This window comes from Pelodiscus sinensis, chromosome 10 (genome assembly GCF_049634645.1).
Source record: "Pelodiscus sinensis isolate JC-2024 chromosome 10, ASM4963464v1, whole genome shotgun sequence".
NCBI classification, from domain to species: domain Eukaryota; kingdom Metazoa; phylum Chordata; order Testudines; family Trionychidae; genus Pelodiscus; species Pelodiscus sinensis.
The window spans coordinates 44775508-44788527 of record NC_134720.1 but is presented as its reverse complement, the minus strand read 5'-3'; positions in this window follow the sequence as shown (position 1 = coordinate 44788527).

The following is a 13020-nucleotide window of genomic DNA, read 5'->3' as shown; positions in this document are numbered from 1 at the left end:
CCTGTAAAGTGCTTTTTTATATTTCTTGCACTGTATAAATAAAACATAGTTTATTTATGTAGAAATATAACTTTTTAAATGTTTTAATATGCGTCTCTTGACCTTTTGCCCTGAGGAAAACATTAGAGCTGTGGTGGGCAATATGTGGCCTGTGGGCTGTACCTGGCACATCAGAATACTCCACTAGGGGCTGCGAGACATGTTGCTGATGTAGCCCCTCCTGTCCGCTATCCCAGTATGAGGTTATTCAACATAGGGGAAGCTGTGTGACTTTTTACACAACTCTGGGAGACTAGGCCTGAGGCTCCTTTGTGCATTCTCCATCACGTGTCAGTGTGTGTGCTCTTCAGACCAGACCCACTCAGACAAACCACCAGGAACAGGCTTAATTCTGTAAAGTACGAAGAACAGGATTACAGTACAGCAGCCTCTTCTCTGCTTGCAGCTTACGTGTTGCCAGCTCAGTCAGTGCTGAGGCCCTGCTGGGAGGCAGAGGGTACATCATGGCAGGAACCAGGAAGTTCTCCAACATGTCATAGTTTATAGTCTACAGCTTTTAGTTCCAAGGGCTGCTCCTGAAGCACACTGGACCTTGGGCTACACCAGTGTTGACTATCTGCATGCACAGGCTCCCCAACCCCGTGTGGCCATGGTTTGCTGTTCCTGGCCAATGGGAGCTGCGGGATGCAGGGACATGCTGGCCACTGCTTCTTGCAGGTACCATTGGCCAGGAATGACAAACTGTGGCCATTGGGAGCTTCGAGGGACTGTGCCTGCAAAGGGTCAAATCAACAAAATGTCTCGTGTGCTGCCAGTGAATAATGCTGATTGACCATGTGTAGATCACAGGCCGCAGGTTGCCCACTACTGCATTAGAGGGTACATGTGCACAAACATAGAAGATCTATAGCACAGCTGTGGCTGGCCCAGGTCAGCTGTCTTGTGCTTGTGGGGCTCAGGTTATGAGATGAAAAATTGTTGCATGAATGTTCGAGCTGGAGCCTAATCCCTGGGAATCTGAGCCCCAACATCTACATAGTGATTTTGACCCCTACAGCCAAGGTCAGTTGACCTAGGCCAGCCACTGATGTTTTTTCCTGTACAGACTTACCCAGAGTGGCATGAAACTTAATTATCATAAACTACTTAGTACTAACGCTGTCCATCAAAATACATAAGTTATGCATTTTTTTCAAGTGGACACCTGTAAAAACTTTCCCTTAAATCCTTTAATACAATAAAAATTCCAGATAAAGGATCTGTGGCCCCGGAACTATATTTGGGATGGGGGTGCTGAGCTGCCCCTTCCCTTGCCCCTTTTGGCCTGTTGAGATTGGGTTGCCAACTAATGATGTGAATGGCAGGGAGTTGCTCTAGCTTTGCGAGGCCTGCCTTGGGCAAGAGGTGCTGAAGCATCCCCAGTCCCAGCTGGACTGAAGTGCCTTCCCACCCATTCACCCGTTTAATTGGTTAAGCGGTTAACTACTTACATAGGATTTTACATCCCTATTGCCAATTCTTCTGGACCAGATGGACTGGATTCCATTGCTGCAAATGGCATCTGGTCCATCAAGTCTGGGAAAGTTGACAATCCTCACCGTTGGAGCCACAGTTGGGAGCAGTTGCAGAGTCCTGGGCCAGTGGTGGGACCCTGTGGCTGGCGGGGCCAGCGGTCTGTGGAGACTGTGGCAGGGCCAGCAGGCAGTGGAATCCCGAGGGCTGGAGGAGCTCATGAGGCCAGTGGGTGACGGGACCCTGAGAGCCGGTGGGACCCTGGGGGGTTGGAAAAGCCTGTGGTAACAGAATCCCAAGGGACTGGCAAAGTTCATGGGGCCAGCAGGACCCCATGGGGGCTTCCCAAAGGCTGGGACCGAGAGCTGGAGGAGCTGGCAGCAGGGCTGGCCTCTAAGTGCAGGGAAGACAAATGCAAAACCCGAGGGGTGCTGTAGCATTCCCTGCACCTATGTGAAAGATGTTCTAATTCAACAAAATGTTGTTTGTAATCAGTGAAGCAAGAAAAGGAACAAAGAGAATCTAACTGTAATGTGCCAGATTCTTCTTTCACTAGAATTACTCCCAATTTATACTAGTGTAAGTCTGAAAATATGTAAGCTGTATGTTTGTGGTTTTGGACTACAATTCCCAGCCTGCTGCACACTAAGGGTGGGCTGGTGATTGATAGCTTCAATTTAAGTCTCCTCCTACACCAACGACACTGAATTGCAGAGGAAATATTAAAACCGAGCAATAGGAGACAACTCGGACGAAAAACAACAACCCCAGTGTTGCAAGGGAACCAGGAGATGGTTGGATGTGCTAGCGCTTAAGGGTAAGTTATTCCTTTGATTTCATTTAACATGTATTCTCGTTCTCTTTCTCTGTTTCTTTAGTAGGGAAAATTCTTTCAGAATTTCAGCTTATCCTGCTGTCATTGAGAAGAAATACATAGTTATATGTACCACTGTTTAGATTAACAAAAGTGTGTAAACTAGCAAATCGTACAAGATACTGAAATGAGGAAGATCAGTGTAAATCCTGTTTTGTATTAAATGCAGGATGAAAAATCAGGTTACCTGGCACCCTTTGTAGGTCTTACGAAACCTTTTGTTGATGGTGTATTATCACAATTTCCAGCATGTGGCACTAGTACACAAGAGAGGGTTGTTGGAGGAGGAAGAGATTATTGCAAGAAAGAGACTAATTCAGAAAATGTGAAATTGTAATGGCAAAGGATTTATCCTTAGATGTTTTATCTTTCAAGGTTATTACTGAAATAATGCTTTGTGGAAAGTATACCGTTCTTTGAGCAGATCCTGGACTGCACAGCAGCTGCTTGCGCTGCTAGTGCTGAGCAACTATAAAGCCAGTTTAGCGATTCCCAGATTATTGCTCCATCATAAGGGAATCCTTGGATGGTGAAGAGCCACCAAAATGGCTCCTATGTCATTCTGTCTCATACCAGCAAGCCAGAGAGGTGTGGCAGGAGGAAAAGGCATGTGTCTTTGCGGGGAGGGGGGGGAATGTCCAGCTGGTCCCTGGCTGCAGAAATGGCCACTGATAATACATATTAAACACTGCTTTTATTTGCCTGGGAGTTGAGGCTAGTCTTTGGCAGCCCTAGGATTGGGGGAACACAGATAAAAAGCCTGCAATTTTGGATCTGAATTGAGTGCTCTGCAGCCAGTTTGGATAATCCAGTTCTGTATGTGGGTATTTAGATTTTAAATTCTTTTGGCCAGAGTCATAGAGTCTAATTCTACATTGCCTAGCATTTTGTGTAGTCATTTACACTATGGAAAGAGGGTGTCTTTCTGATATGGTAGATTTTTTTCCCAGTTTTGCACTCACTTTACGTAATTGTAAATGGCTACACAAATTACAAAGCAGCTGAGAATCAGGCCATAGCATCTTATTTGGACAACTTCTGATCTTATGCTGGAGTGAACCTGGAGTAACTTCGGTAAATTCACTGGAGTTACTATATGTTTTCACCAGGATTATTAAGAATTAATCTTTCCCACTATGACCTGTAAATCGCAGAGACCTTGATCATTATCTTGAGTTTTTATTAGCCAGTTTTTTAAAACCTCCAACAAGATGCTGTTTTTCTAGATAAGTGGATTTAGCATTCTACTAAAACAAAAGAGTATAGCAAAAACTACACTTTAAATCTGAACAGCGTGAAGAGCTGTTGTTTTGTTTTGCTGTTCAGCAAACTGCTTTGCCTTCCTCACTGGGTCAGTGGTCTTCTGGTCTCCTTGCAACACTACACTAGCGCCAGTAATGTCACTCCACTTCCTCCCCTCAGCCAGCAGTGCCAGCTTCAAAAACATGGCAGCAGACCAACAGTGACAATGAGTCATTGATAATATCTCTCCTCTTCCTCCATCCCAGCTTCCTTCACCAGTTTGGCTAGATCTACACACTATAGCCTTTTTTTGGAAAAGCTATGCAAATTGCACTTCACAGTTTGCTTAGCTTTTTCCGATTGCTTTTCCGGAAGAGGCTTTTCCACCATTCGGGGCCAAATGGCAAAAAAGTCTCCTCTTTTGGAGGAGCCCTTATTCCTTGTAGAATGAGGTATACAGGGCTCCCTGAAAGAGCACATTTGCTCTTCTGCAAAAAAAAAGCGGAAGAGCAAACATGTTCCCTGGACATGGCGGAGTTTTTCTGGGATACCTCCGATATTCTGGAAATCCCCCACAGTCTAGACGTAACCTTTGTGATATTCAGAAAAGGATTTAGATGTTTGCGTGAATCAAAATAGCATCTCTGGTTACACTAGCCAATCTAAGTCCTTAGTGTATATGTAATGCTAACTCTCTATGTAAGGCATTTGTACGGACCCCATCAGCGTAGTCTGTAAGCACCTCATACTCTAAAGCAGCGGTGGGGAACCTAAGGCCCAGGAGCCGGATGCATTCCCCAGCTTGCCTGGATCCAGTTCCCCAGGCTCGGGGATCTCATTCCAGGGCCACATCAATGAAGATTTCAAATGTTATTTATTTATTTATTTATTTATTTATTTATTTATTTATTTATTTGCTTCTCACTTGTGTGTAGCCCCCAACTGATTTTTCTGTGGGTCAGCAGCCCCGCCCCTCAAAAAGGTTTCCCACCCCCACTCTAAAGCATCCTCACAGCAGCCTTGGATGATAACAGAATACTGTTATCTCCATTTTGCAAATGGGGAGCTGAGGCAGAATGGCAAGCGACTTGTCCAAGATCATAGGAAGTCTGTGGCAGAGATGGGATTTGGACACAGGTATCTTAAACCATAGGCTATTGCCCCAACCACTCGACAATCCTGCCATTCAGCTGTACGTTTTCAGTGCACTTGTACAAACATTCACCTTCACAAATGCACTATGAAATTTTGTTATGTCTATTTTACAAAGATACTAAAAATAAGTGATTTGCCCAAGGTCACACAGCAAACTATTAACAAAATAGGGATTACAGCTCAGTAGTTCTGGTACTTGGTTTTGTGCTCTCTCCTATGAACTGTTTTAGGTCTCAGGTAGAGCAAAGGTTCCCAAATTATGGGTCACGATACCCAGTCCTGGGTGGGCCACCGGTGCAGCCAGGAGTGGAGTTTGCAAATAGTATGGGGTGTGGCTGTGGCATTAGAAGTGGACAGTGATGGAGTGGTAGCTGGTGATGGGCCCAGCCCAGAGCTAGAGGAGCCTAGCACCCGTAGTGGGTGGCAGAGGGAAAAGTGGAGGCAATGGGTGAGGAGAAGGGGCTAGACCGGAAAGGCTGTGGTTCCCAGGGCGACTGGAGGGTTCACAGCCATTCTGGCTCTGAACTGCTATACCTTTAATCCATAATAGTTGGATCCTCTGGAGTATTGGCCTCACAGACCCTGGAGAGATTGGGGCTCAGTGATGCTGCTCTGTTTCTTGCTGGACAATACCCTGATTGGGACTGTTCTAGGTAATGGTCATGGCTTGCTTCTGCCTAGCACTGGCAGCCCCATAGCCCTTCCGTTGTTCCTGGGCAAAGGTTGCCTGGGAGATGTGCCAGGTGTTGGATGGGTGACTGGGGCAGAACTATCAGGTGACAAGCTCAAGGTACTCAGTTTGTTAGCAGGGATTGGCTGTGCCACCTGCCTAGGCCATTTGTGATTATACTGGCCCGTGTCTCTTCTGAGGCAGGGGACTGTGCCCTGTGGTGGCTCCTTCCAGGACAAATGTGCGGCAGCTCAGGAAGGCCAGGATACATGTTCAGCCATCCCTTGGCTGATTTCCCATTTGATCAACCTAATAGAATGACCGCTCACCTGCCTGATTGACAAGATGGGAGGAGGCACTCTCAAACTGTATATATTGACATTGGGAAGCACAATTTAAAGGCTCAGCCATTCCACCACACAGCTTGAGTCACGACCCCTTCTTGAGTAGCCTTTCCCCTTGCCTTCAGTTTCTCCCTCCAGAAAGCAGCGGGAAGTGTTAATAGGCAAGGCCAGATCTTTGGTCTCCTTTAGGGCACTTTGTACTGTGGAAAGCTGCCTTAATTGGTCTTCTAACGTTTTTCTTGGGTAGGGGAATTTCTTGCTTTTACAGAGCTAGCTATGGTCTACATTAACCTGGCAAAGACTCAGGTGAGTGAGTAAGCATGGTCCATTCTTGTGACCAACATCAATGTAAGAATTCTGTGGGATGCTAATTAGAGTAGCACCTTTTCTCTTATGTTTCAAGATAAAAAGTCTTCAACATTGGCTTCAGTGTCCAGTAACGTAAGTTTTCTTGTGCCCATGTGGGAAAAGCTATGCCCTTCTGTGACGTAGTGGGGGTGCTTGCTGGGCTGTGGTGACCTCTGCTGTCTGGAGCAAGACCCAGCAGGGAAAACCTCACTATGCAAAGGTGATGCCAAACTTGTTGAACCAGACACCCCCCATGGAGAGGAACAAAGGAAGGTGGAGGCTTCCCTGGCTGGGGGGCAGGGCTGGAAGAGGGTGAGTTTAGTTGCGGGCTGGGAGCATGGAGGAGACAGCCTAGGGAAAGGGGCTGAAGTTTAGGGGCCCAGTCTCCCCCATCTCAAGGGGGCCTGAGGCATCCTAGCCCAGCTCTGTGACCAGATTACATCTGTGCTGTGCTGTACCCTGGAGAGGCAATAAACTTCCTCTATTCCACCGGCTGGTGCAGTCTGTTTGTGCCATTTCGGGGTGCAGGAGACGGGGGACCCCCAACGCGCCGTCACACCTTCTCCACCAGAAGAGAAAACCTCCATCATTTTTCTGTCATCTCCATTTATAGAAGAGAAAGAACCAGAGAACCAGATCATCACTTCTATCTCCACCTGTTTTATGCCATAATATTGACAGAAAAGTAGCTGTAAATCTGCCAGATATGCCCAGATAAGACTTCCTCTTGCATGAGAAAAATACCTGGGTGACAAAGCGCTGATGTAGCTGTATCTTTGCCACACCTCACATCCTGGCCCCAGTGTAGAAGACATTTCTGGGAGGAAGGAGTGTAGCTGGAGTTTCCCAGCAATCCTCATCTGTTGGGAAAAATAATCTTGATACTGTGGACAGCCTATTGGCTGTTTTAAATTATGCCAGGGAATGGGCTGACCTTAAGGATATGGGTGGTTTAAAGCCAGCTTTCCCCACACATACACCTTAGCTACACCAAGCATATCCACAGCTATGTCTGAGGAGCTAGTGCACATTATAAACATAAGAACATAAGAATGGCCTTACTGGGTCAGACCAAAGGTCCATCTAGCCCAGTAGCCTGTCTGCTGACAGTGGCCAGCACCAGGTGCCGCAGAGAGGGTGGACCGAAGACAATGATCAGTGAATTGTCTCCTGCCATCCTTCTCCAGCCTCTGACAAACAGAGGCCAGGGACACCACTTCTGTCCCCTGGCTAATAGCCTTTTATGGACCTAACCTCCATGAAATTATCTAGCTTCTCTTTAAATTATCTAGCTTCTCTTCTTGGATAGATATTATCTGCATAAAGATCAATCAATGAATATCATTAAGGTATTGTCTATAAGTACATAACAATGGAAAGATTTTTACGAACTTAATAATAAAACAATGGGTTAGTCAGGTACAAAGAATGGTAAATTTGGCCATCTGTGCCTTTTATCAAAATGGTTGAGAAAAATGAGCCAAATTGTACAATCTTGGTTGATTTTTATCACATTTCAATTAAGGGTACTTTTCTAGTGACCACCATATCCTCCTCTTCACAGTACCAGTTTTCCATTGTGATTATGCAGTATTACCTCATTGGGCTGCAACAAAAACAGGACAAACTTCTCTTGTTGGATAGATATTATCTGCACCAAATAAAGATGGAGACGTTAATTTATATAGGGAAACACAGAATCAAGCTTCACTCTGAATATTGGCACTTCGAAAAATCTGTATTCTAGATCTATTCCTCTACTAGCATTCAAAAGTGCCAGCTGCTAAATTATAGTGATAGGGTAGATCAGTATGCACCCTTTTAAAAGTCTTTGGGATGTTAGATAAGATCTGCACATTATTTGATACTGCTTATTAAGATAGTTGGTACAAAGAAATTCAGGAGTTTTGTTAATGGCTATGATGAGAATCTTGATTTTCTTGCTTATTTAAATTCTTAGTCAGATGGTCAGTCTGAGTCTATGTTCAGAATCTTGATTATGTAAATTCTTAGTTTTTTCCAATGCATAGATGTGTTTAAAGAATGTCTGATTCTCTTCACACATCAGTTACATAGTTTTGAATTCAACAGAGCTATTCCTGATTTTCATCAGAATAAATGATAAGTGCACTAGGCCCACTAAGTTCTGATAATTTCCTCTGAAAGCGAAATTGACAAAAGTCAGTGCTTCCAAATACTGCCAAGGGGCTATATGGTATAAAGGAGAAGCTGAAAGGATCTGCAGATGGTTCCTTTTGAGCCACTAACATCAACTTGTGCCTATGGGGAAACTTCAGTATGTACTCAGTGCACTGAGATATAAGTTATGATGAAAATTAGATGTGACACAGGCTTGCTGGCTAAAAATAGGAAGGTGGTGTTGGATGTTATTTCTGTAAATATAAACAAAATATAAAAGGCACCAGGTCACAATAGTCCTGTTTTTCCTGTTTGTTTATTTTTAGAAACTAGCTTTTTTGTTTGTTTGTTTTAACTATAGAAGAGCAAAGAGAAACAGTTCATTGCCATCACTGATCTTTATTTTCCTCAGCCAGCCAAGAAGCTATTTAGAAATGGCAGCTGTGTCTAGTACTGGTGCTAGCACTAGTACAGGCAGAGGATCAGAACTTTTTGCCATCATGTCATCTAGATCTGCTTTGGGCAGTGTGGTAAAAATATCCACTTGTGATCTATACAGGCTTTCCCATGGTTCCTAGCACAAGTTGGGAGCTGCCCTGGTGAGAAACCAAAGGTGAAGGGAAAATTACAAGGTTAAAAATTAACTTGTCTTTTTTAGGTGCATATATGTCTGAAAGGAGAATCTGCCCCTAAAAATTCAACTAAGAATTGATTTAGGATATACTGAATAGAAATGCTAGAATTGTACAAATGATAGAACGTTTTGTCCTATTCTTTCCTTGCTTCAGCATCTTTCCCACTTGGAAGCTAAAACATGGGAAAGCAGAAGAATGCTAAAAAGCTAATAGTTTATGATTCTGAGGAATGTTATTGTTCCTCATCACCAGTGTCCTTGGCATCAGCCAATCCAGCTGTAATATTGCTAACAGAGAAGTACAAGGACACTAATGATGGGTTTAGATTCATCTGGCCAGCTGAATATCTGTCCTCAAGAAGGACAGAAAGGGAGAAGGGTTTTTTCTCACACTTATTCAACAAAATATTCCCCAGAATCACATTTATAGTTGGTGAAAGGAAAATTGGCATTTTCCCCTTTCTGTGTTTAAATGAGTGATCAGTCTAATGGCCTACATAGAAAGAGTAATATGCTCTGATAGGTTTCTAAAGTCTACTTCCTGCCATCCTCTGGCACAAAGTGCACTGGGGATGCAAAACCTCTTGATACTAGCCCTAGGATTTTCTCCTCCAAATAGAAATCACGTCAAGACAGAAAAGCAGAAGATGAAAGACTGAACGTCAAAGGCATGACAAACCCTACATGACCTTTACACCAGTGAGCACCAGCATGTGTTAAGGCTGTTTGGATTTTGCAACATGAAATACTTTTCAGATCCTGGAAGGTACTGAATACCTTTAACTGTCAGAGACTGCCACAGGAACTGATCAAGCTCATCATCTCTTGGTATCAGGCCTTTAGTTAATTTTTTCAGTGGCCAATTTTAAATTTGTTTTTCATCCCCAATGACCCAAGAAGCATCATTCACCTGCAAGAATGAACATATTCCTTTTCAGCTGGAGTTGTCTAAGACCTGGTCTACCTACATGAAAATGCCTAAGAGGAGTCATAGAGCAGTGGTTCTCAATCAGGGGGTTGCAGAGATCTTCCTGAGGATACATCAACTTATCTAGATATTTGCCTACTTTTAAAACAGGCTACATAAAAGCACTAATGAATTCAGTACAAACCTGTTTCATAAAGATAAAATGAGAAAGTAAGAGATATTTTCAGCAATAGTCTATTGTGACACTTTTTTATTTTTCTGTCTGATTTTGTAAGCAAATAGTTTTTAAAATCAGTGAAACTTGGTGTATGCAAGACAAATCAGTCCTTTTCAATGCAGTACAGGAGTGCAGCATGAAGTAGTCCAGAAAGGCTGCGAACCACCAGCATAGAGGAGAGATGGCTGGAGTCATCCACAAGGATGTAGTTCATATAAAAATGATCAGCCTTTGCTGAATGCTGCTATCCCAAAAAGAAAGCTTTTTCTATATTGAATAATACACATTCATTATAAATACACATTTATTCTTAAAAGAACCAGAGAATAACAAAATAAGAAAATGGTCAGACCAAGGTCAAACCAATGTTCCATCTAGTGCCAGGCTTGGGGAGGTTGCCCCTGGATGGGACAGCTCTGCTGGCCCCTTTCCCCTCTCTTTCCCACAGCATTTGGCTTGTGACCTTTTGTGCTTCCCCCACAAGTCGCCCTTGAAATATAATACAGAAAGAATTCCTCATTTTGCTAAACACCATATTATTGCTACAAAATACATTGCACTAGAACAATTTGGTTAGTGTATGTTGTCAATATACAAAGTACAACTAGTGATATATTATCTTTTCTTGTATATTATGTTTATTATTACTTGCTAAATTGCAAAATTCAGTAATTTGCAAAGACTCAGAGAAGTGAAAATTAGCCTCATTCAAGTGTTATTTTATTGTGTCATTGACTGGAGGGTTCATAGATCTTGTGGATGGCAATGATTATAGTAATAATAATATGTAGCCCTTTTCATCCAGAGATCTCAAAGCACTTTCTAAAGGAGATAAGTATTATTTAATCCATTTTATAGATGGGAAAGAGAGGCACTAAGAGGGGAAGAAACTTGCCTGAGAAACAAGTGACAGAACTAGTTGTTAAATGAGATCTTCTGTATCTAAGCCCAGTGCCCTATCCACTAGACCAGTTATGGGCAACCTAGGTTAGTGAGTGCTGTAGGAGTGGCCCTCCGCCTTCTCAGTGGGCCACAAGATTGTTGTAACCAAAACGGTCTCCTGAGACAAGGTAGTTTTGCTAACTGCACTTGCATACCAAGAATTTGCGGGTTATGCCAATTAAACCTTATCAGCAGTTTGATTGGATGCAGCGGAAGTGCATGAGTCTCACAGTCAATGTTGTGTGCAATCAGTGTGCACCTCATTTCACGGCCTTTGCTTTACATGCATGTCAGTTTAGTAATACTGGTAAACTATCGATGGAAACCAGCAGAAGCTAGCAACGGTAAACAAAATGTCTTGTGAGCCACACATAGAATCCCGATGAGCTACATTTGGCCCATGGGCTACAGGTTGCCCATCACTGCACTAGACCACACTGCTTCATTGTCTCTTGTTTAATCATGCTGTATTTCTTTAGGATGCATGCAATAGACTTTCTATGCTGCTGGCACTGGTTTTAGATTAGAATGATTGACTAGAGGAGAAGTAAAAGTGTTTGTATTCTATCTCTGCGTCCTTGTCCCCCATCCTTCCCCCCAATTATGCAGCGGGCCAGGTACAGTCTAGCCTACAGGCTAACATAGAGTAGCCAAACAGTTGCATTTATGCTCAGGAGCAATGGACTGTTTTTGCAGCCAAGAATAGTTGAAGGTGAAACAGTACCATGCCCCTGCCACAGCCTGACAGCAGAGCCTACAAGAAGGGTTCTGTATAGGGATGAAAGTGACTAGTTGACTACCCAATAAGCATATGCTTCTTGGGTAGTTGAGTAGTCACTCAACTAGTTGCTTCCCCTCCCCTTGCTGCCTCTATCAGAGAGAGGCAGGAAAGGATGGGGGAGCAGGAACTGGTGCTAGAGGCAGCCAGCTTAAAAGCTGGTTCTCCCCAGCACCATCTCCACAGAGAGTAGGGGAGCCAGAGGCATCTCTGCTGCTGCACCTCTCTCTTTGAAATGTACAAGAGCCGCCCACTCTTGTACATTTCAAAGGCAGTGGTGCAGCAGGATAGCATCAACTACTCAATTCCATCAACTACTCAATTAGTTGATTAATTGAAATTTAACATCCCTAGTTCTGTGTCACCCAGGAAAGCCTCCTGTGTGAGGAGCAGTCATTCTCTCTTGGCTGGCTAAGCAGGCTTGCCTCTTTCTTTGCTTCACCAAGTGGGGAAGTAATGTGTGATAGTCTAGGTAAAGGTAGCAGGTCAAATTCAGGCTTCAGATACCTCAGTTGATAATGATTTAATCATGGAATTGGATAAATGAACATGAGGTCAAGACTTAGCTTAGTATGTTTAACATGCTGATTCCTTCAGAACCAAAGCTGGACACACAGGGCATGATTTTCCTTTGCCTCCTACCCTGCATAATTTTCTCTTGTACAAAGTGGGTGTTGGAATCCTTTGCTTTGTACACCAGGGGTAATATTTAATACTTACTTTGCACTTGTGCACAATATTAAATCACTTTACAAAGTGTTGTATCTTCAGTGGAGCTATGGATCTTGGGGAGTTGCCATATTAAATCTTATGGGTTAAGTTAGTGGACCTTATGAAGAAATGCATGCCTTTCTAGCTAGTTTTTTTTTAAAACAATAAATATGGTAATGAACAAATAGCAAACTGAGATACTTTCTGCTTCGTAGGTCTGGACTAACAAACAAAAATGTTTTCAAAGACATATAGATATTGGTGCTCAAAAATATCAGAAACAATTTATTCTATTCCAGTTTGCTTCCTCTACTTATGTAAACTATTTATGTCTGAATTTCACTAATTCTGAATCATGTGAAATGTGGTCGGAAGTAAGTTTACTGTGGTAATTCTCTACCTCAGCAACAAAGTGTGTGAGTGTGTGTGTGTGTGGTCATTCTGTACCTCAGCAACAAAATGTGTGTGTGAGAGAGAGAGAGAGAGAGAGAGACACCGTGTCTAAGTATAAATAAATAAAAGCCCT